Source organism: Apium graveolens, chromosome 1 (assembly GCF_009905375.1).
Source record: "Apium graveolens cultivar Ventura chromosome 1, ASM990537v1, whole genome shotgun sequence".
In the NCBI taxonomy this organism is placed as follows: domain Eukaryota; kingdom Viridiplantae; phylum Streptophyta; class Magnoliopsida; order Apiales; family Apiaceae; genus Apium; species Apium graveolens.
The window spans coordinates 89,807,533-89,815,148 of record NC_133647.1 but is presented as its reverse complement, the minus strand read 5'-3'; the positions used below and the strand labels follow the sequence as shown (position 1 = coordinate 89,815,148).

Here is a 7,616-nt window from a genome sequence, read left to right as displayed (position 1 = left end):
AAAAATTAGGATGATCTCTCCAACCTGGATTGTACGTGTTAGAGTAAGGATTCTACTGTTGCCTTTGATTTTGGTTGTAAAGGACATTTGCTTATTCCATTTCTAATCCAGAGGGATTGAACTGACAAATATTTTGAGTATGTCCAATTACACCACAAATCTCGCATGAAGCAACTGTAGATGAAGTTCTAGAATCCAATTGCTCAATCTTCTTCACCATTTCCTGCATAGTAGTATTCAACATGGTTAGAGCATCAACATCATACTTACCTCCCTTCTTAGGATGATTTTTATCACTGTACGGATAGTTAGCATTAGACGCCATATCATCTAACAAAGCTTTCCCATCCTCAGTGTTCTTCTTCATAATAGATCCACCAAAAGCAGCATCAACAAAAATTCAGAATTCTTGTGTTAACCCATTGTAGAATGTATGGATCAACAACCAGTTAGGAATGCCATGATGAGGACATTATCTCTGAAGCCTTTTATATTTTTTTTAAGCATCATGAAGAGACTCCTCATCATCTTGATGAAAGTTAGATATGGCGTTCTTAAGCTTTATAGTCTTCTTCTTACTGAAAAATTTGAGTAGAAAGGCCTTTGCTAAACCTTCCCAAGTAGTGAACTTGTTTGGCACTTCATCTTTCAACCAATCTTTTGCTGCATCTCGAAGAGAGAATGGAAATAATCGCGGCTTTATCACATCATCACTAATATTAGTCAATTTTATCGTATCACACTTCTCCAGAAAACTCTCAAGATGATCAACATGATTTTCAATGGACAATCCTGCGAAATAATCATTGGAGATGAATTGGATGAATTGAGGCTTGATTTCAAAGTGGGTAGCAGTGACTGTTGTCTGAGAATAATGGAGAGTACGCCCTTAGTATCTGGCATACCCTGTTCATTGAGAGCTTTAGCTGGTTCACCCATAACTTCCTTGTCTTTTTGTTTTCTTCGTGCACCTGCTTGTCTTCTTGTTGTAGCTTCAATTTCAGGATTAAAATCAATCAAGTTTTCAGTACCCGAACTTCGAGTTTGCATGCAAAAAGAAAACTAGAAACCCAATATCAAATAACAAGGGAATAATAGCCAAAGCACACGACTAAAAGACTTAGCTAAACTAACTCAAAAATTTACTAATCTAATACAGCTTTGTCCCCGGCAGCGGTGCCAAAAATTTGACAAGGCTGTCGCGTGCCTATCAAATAATAATTCCTAACAAATCCTTCTAACTATGTAGTAGGGTAAGTCAGAGTCGATCCCACAGAGACAAATGTACCAATCACTAGTAATTTTTGACTCGATTTAACTAAACAAGTAACACAATAAAAATTGAGAGATTGTTTAACTAAAATTATACTAGAGCAAATATGTTTTATTAATCAAATAACTAAAAGCATCCAGAGTTAAGTATCCCCACTAGCATGAATCAATGCAATTATGATTTCCCACCCTAAATCATTCATATACTACTCAAGAGGAAAGATACGCCCTAAAAATACCAATAACCTCTCTCGAGTATTAATGGCTTCTCTAAAATACAATCAAGCCTATTTTCATGGTATCATGCAATTTAGAGATATTAAACACATCATCCTAAATTCCTAACAATCCGTTCTACCTATTTTTATGGAGAAGTTCATGTCCTTATTGGAGTAATCACAACCACCTAAATACAACTTTCGCTGATAAATAGATATTGGGTTCAAATAATACACATAATCACGTCTGACATGTGATTGTTAATTAAACACAACTCAATAAGCAAGAGCATGTAATATAACTAAATTGGGGGGAAGTATTGGGAAAATCATGCATCAATCATAACTATGGTTCAACTTAACCCTAGATTTAAGAATCTACTCACACATAACTAGATTAACAAAACACATAATATAATAAGAACACATAATTGATATTGATGATAATAGAGAAGAAAACCTTTAATCTTTTTACAAGAAAAAATGCAGTCCCCCCCTGTATACATATGTATCTGTATATCTAATAGAAGTCTTTTAATACTTCTAGGAAAAAATACAAGTACGTTTCCTAAACTAATTGGGTTTCTAAGGAAAATTCGCAGCTGACTTTTTTCCAATAATTCTGGGCCGCACCGGTTGTAATTTGATACTTGGACCTCTGTAGAATGAAAGAAAATTCCTCTAGCTTCACGTGGGCTATTAAATCGTCCAATTCTGACTTCTAGAACCTAAGATATGGCCCAAACAGTGAATTACACGCATGTAGTCCAACAAATCTGAATTTCCTTCTAATAAATCTCAAATTAAACTCTAATTCTCCAATCCATCCAAATTTAGGATTTTCTTGCTTCCTACAATAAAATATTAAAGTCCAATAAATAAAAACCAAATCAATATAAAATATAATAAATATGAGGAATAAAATTATATAAAATATATATAAATATATATCTTATCAAGCCTCCCATGATTGCCATTTAATCCCAGAACTTAGGCTTGCCCCTGAGCTCCACCAATATGGGTTAAAGAATCTTTCAATCTCTTGATATAGCGACTTAGGAAGCAGAAAACACGTCATAGCATAAAAAGGAATTGACTGAGCCACATTCCTGATTAAAACAGTCTTCCCCGCCCTAGAAATTGATTTATATCTATAACTTTCAATACGTTTGCAAACTTTCTCCTTCAAAAAACCAAATACTTTCTTCTTAGATCTCCCAATTAATGAAGGAAGTCCCAGGTAATAGCTATTAGAGATGTTACCATAAACTCCCAGCACCCCTGAGATTTTTAGTTGTTTGTCACGTCTAACATTTGAGCTAAAAAAAATACCAGACTTCGAGTAATTCACTGCTTGACCTGAAACACCCTCATATGCATTAAGAATACTTTTCACCATATATGCTTCCTCCGTAAATGCCTTGAAAAACAAGAAGTTGTCATCGGCAAACAGCAAGGGTGTTAGGAAATGAATAACACACATAGGGGGGTGAATGTGTTTTACTGTTTTTGGGCTTTTTTGAATGTTTATGGTTGAACAAAGTAAATTAAATATTGTAGTAAAATGTGTTCATGCAGAAATAAAGCTTGCAGAAAATAAAGAACACAAATCTTCAAAACTCACTTAATTTTATATTTAAATTAAGACTGTTTTGCTATAAAATTTCTAGGCTCTTTGTTAATAAAGAGCTTAGCTTCTCCTTGAGAGTGTTACAAGAAATTTGATCTTAATTGTTACAACTGACTAAAGGACCAATGTTAACTTTATAATTCAGTTAATTGCTGATTTACACAGTGTACAATAAGACATGCTATTAGTTTTTCTAAACCGTCACTTGTCATTTCTATTTATAGAAAAATAGATCTTCCATTTCTGGCTTAGCATATCTTTAGCATCCTGTGATAATTTTAATCTTCCTATGTCAGTTAATCTTCACCACTGATTTTGCACATTCTTCAAGCTGCTTTGTGTAGACTTGTCAATCTAGCTGTTTGGATTGTTTTTTGATTGTTAATCTTGAATATTGAATTGGTCTGTGAATTTGTACTTTGAGAATTTTACTCGAGATCTCCAATTAGGCACATAGAGATCTTGACATCTCGATAAGTATAATAACTTATCGAGATCTCTAATGCTCTAGTGAATTTGACTTATAGAGGTCTCTGAGTTCTCGAATGAAACTTTAGCTTGTCGAGATCTCTCAGCATCATGTCTTCACTTTGTCTTGTCGAAAACTTAGAGTTCTCTAGTGAATTTTGACTTATCGATATCTCTGAGTTCTCTAGTGGACTTTGACTTATCGATAACTCATAGTTCTCTAATGAATGTAGACTTATCAATAACTCTGAGTTCTCTAGTGAAGAAATGACTTGTCGATATCTCCAATCTTCATGTCTTCTTGACTTGTCGATATCTCACTGAGTTCTCTAGTAGCTTTCCTAACTTCTCGATAAGTCATTTGGAGTTCTCTAATGAGTTCTCTATAACATTAAATCTTTGACTTGTAGAGATCCTGACTTAGAGTATTTTTATCCAAACAGATTTATTCAACTCCAGGCTTCTTCAAAATTCTTCTGAGGCATGATCTTCTTGATCTTCTTCCAGATAGAATCCTTAGGCTTGATACTGCTTCGGGAAAAAGACTTCTGTATGCTCCTTTGCATTTTTACAGACTTTAAGTGTTACAAGTACAAAATACAAATTAAGATAACAATACAACTTACTTAGGGTTATCAATATGACTTAGTCTTGTTGAGATACAAGAATGTCTTGCACAACAATCTCCCCCAATTTGTGAGAAGATTGCTTAACACAAATTCATGCCTGTTAACAAGACTAACCCCAAGTTTAAAATGATGAAAGATAAAATTAATACATAAAGCTTGATAGAATTACAACTTGTACAACATAAGATTCACAATGTTCAATGGTTACAAGTATCAGGTAAAGACAGTTTTTGTGTCTGCTTCTTCTCTAAGTTTATCCTTCAAGTGGTCAATAATTTCAAGTTCTTCTATGATAGGTGTTCCAGTTAGAGCTTCTACAAGTTTTTTCTTGCTGCCTTAGGATAACCATTTTCTAGAAACTCTATGCAGAATCTTGAGAATCCACCAGCTTTAATGTTTAGAAATCTCCCATCTTTGGAAATTTTGCTCATTCATTTTTGCTTTCAATTCTTCGGATCTTTTTATGTACATATCTATTTCTTCATCATGCCTCCTTCTTCTTTCTTCAGCTTTAGCCTCATTTTTTTTCTTTATTTCCTCCCTTACAATCAATCATTCAGCTAGAGCTAATCTCCATGCCCTTGTAGCAGTATCCTTGTCCTTTAACAAACTTATCACTCTCTTAATTTCTGTAGGAGACAAAGAATCCAATAAGTTTTTTCCAAGAAGAGTGAATGTACCATCCTTAAAATAAATTCTAACTTCTCTCAGGGATACAATCCAAACTCTAACAATTTCCTCAGCTAGATGTTGGAAATTGTCTTCATCTAAGGTGCACCAATTTAGAGGTAGAAAGTCAGACTTTTTAAAATAATTCCAGATGGCTCTTTCAGTGACTTCTTCTTTCTTTGTAGACTTTACTTTCTTAGGTTTTCTCCCAACAGATTTGAGCTTGAATTTTAGTGATGGTTTAGCTAAAGGTAGGGTTGTCATTTTCTTGAGCTTAGTTTGGCTTGAGGTGATTGAAATTTTTAGGAAGGAGTTGGTTGTTTGTTTGTACGGAAATTTTGGCTTTGAGATTTAAGGTGGTTTGATGTTTGAGATAGTTAATGTTGTAGGTTGAGCTGAGGTTTGACTTGGTTGTGTTTGGATTTTTAGGGTTTTCTGAGTTTCTGAATCATCATGAGGCTTCATTCTCTTCCTCTCACCTCTTCTCTTCCTTTCTTCATCTTTCTTGTCATCCTCCTTCTTCTTCTCTCCACCCTTGCTGCCAGATGGCTTACTGGACTGACTTGGATTTGAGCTAGAAGGATTTTAATCACCTTTCTTCTGCTCATCATCATCCAAGTCATCCTTGTTGATTTGTGTTTTGGGCAAGTTGGCTTCTACATTGTCCAGAAATCTCCTCGGTAGCTTTATCATTCCATATCATCATTGTTCTTGTTTTTCTTAGCTCTTAAGCTAGTTTCTAGGATCATGATAAGATTTTTGTTGCTCATGACACATTGTTTGGGGATCTGAAAATGTTTGAAGTGATTGGTGTTTGGACAAATGTATCTTATACCCTTGCTTGGTTGTAGATATGCTTTAGGAAAAACAACCATTTGAGCATTCCTCAATTCAGTTAATAGCAAGGTATCTTCATGAGTTATAACTTTGACTTTGTTGATGAAGATATCTAATTCAGTTGCCCTTCTTGAGACAAGGTAATTGAGAGACACTTGCATACATCTGTCTGTCCCTGAGTCATTTACATTGATCACTATCCTATTATGCAAAAAGTTGTCCTGATTGACTATGATCACTCTTATGAAATTAATTGTCTTGTCCAGGGCCTTCTTGTATGTGAAGTGATTATTATTGAGAGAAGCTTTTAAAGCTGTGAGTAGTTCATCAAACTCTCTGCTTAGACTAGGTCCTTTAGCAGCCCTAATAAGTCTCTCCATGTCAAGATCAACTTCTTTACATTTCTTTTCAGCACCTTGGACTTGCTATTTAGATGACCTTGATCGTGTCAACCTAGCCTCTTTCTCCCCCTTAGTCTTGTTGACAGGAATTAGAAGGGGAGTAGGGATTTCAGGCCTTACTTGTTCAGGCAAAGAAGGTAGTGGTATGTTGAGTTTACCCATTATGGCTCCCAAAGCTATAGAATTCTGCATTTGAAGATGCTTATGTGAGTCCACCAGGGTTTGGATATCTGTTTGTTGACTCTTGACAAGAGATGTCAAGGCCTGAACTTGTGCAGTGAGAGAAGAGTTGGAGTCTTGCAATGTTGTGACTTGATCTTGTAGAGACTGAATTTGCAGATTTGTTGTAGTGGATCCAGGATGATAAGAGCTGCTAGATGTGCCAAAGTGTTCTTCCAAAACCTGTTTGATCCCTTCCATTAGCAAAGTTGAAGGCTTATATCTGCTCTGGTGAAGTTGATCCAGCTGGACCTTGGTCTCATTTGAGTGAGTAATTTATTGCTGGACCACTGTATGGAGATTGACGAAAGATAGTTTGAGGTTTTTGACTTCCTTCTCAATAAAGGCAAGATCCATCCTAGCCATTTGCTCAGTAAAATGCTTGAATTTAGTAGAGATCTGCTCTTGAGATGGTATGATCTTGTCCATTTTCTCATTCACCAGTTTTCTGATTCTGTCGTTATGGCCAGCAAGCTTGATTTCAAGAGCCTTACTAAACAGATAAAATGCTTTGAGCTGAGCTTTGTATACATCTGTGATGGCATCATAAAAATCTTCTGGACTCAAGTCTTTTGTATTGCTGCCCAGAATAGTAACATACTCTTCTCTGAATCTAGCCAGAACTTGATTCATCTCCAAGGAAAAATCATCAGATAGCCATGCATCCATATTTCCATCTTGCTTAGCATCATTAGCAATTTTCTCCTTTTGCTCCTCAACCTCTTTATTGTAAGCAAGCATAATAGCTTGATAGTCCTGGTTACTCATATTTGAAGTCAGGAGATGCTGTGAGATGTTGGCCAGTCCAGATATCTTCTCTACTAGTAGATCATCTACAGAAGCTGGTTGAGAAGCAGATTCTTGCAGCCACTGAGAGAGTATGTGAGGTTGTTGAGGTTGTGAGGTGGATGGTTCATCAGAAACACCTATGACTGGGGTCACAGTTTGACTTACAGATTGCTCTGTGGTTTTGACAGTGTGTTGTTCTCCACTTGTAGTGGGAACCTCCAGTTGAATTGGAGGGGATTTGACTAGGTTACTGTCATTTACACCAGCCTCAAACCTTTGTGTGTCTTGCAACACACTGGCACTTGAATGTACTATACTTGCCTCCCCTAAGACAGGATCATGGGCAATTGTACTCCTAGCTTCAACTGCCAAGGCAATTTCTTCTAGGGTTGTGAGGGGAGTTGTCCCTACATGATGAACCTTCAATTGAATTGGAGAGGATTTAGATAGCTCCCCCTCAGGAGTACTACCCTCAAACCTTTCA

At 36.0% G+C, this 7,616-nt stretch overlaps 1 non-coding gene across 1 annotated transcript; it reads left to right on the top strand.

The window, feature by feature from the left end:
- Positions 1-455: 455 nt before the first annotated feature.
- On the top strand, positions 456-562 carry LOC141683753 (small nucleolar RNA R71). The gene has a single exon (XR_012560428.1). It is a non-coding gene; the product is annotated as a small nucleolar RNA R71 (small nucleolar RNA).
- The last annotated feature ends 7,054 nt before the right edge of the window (positions 563-7,616 follow it).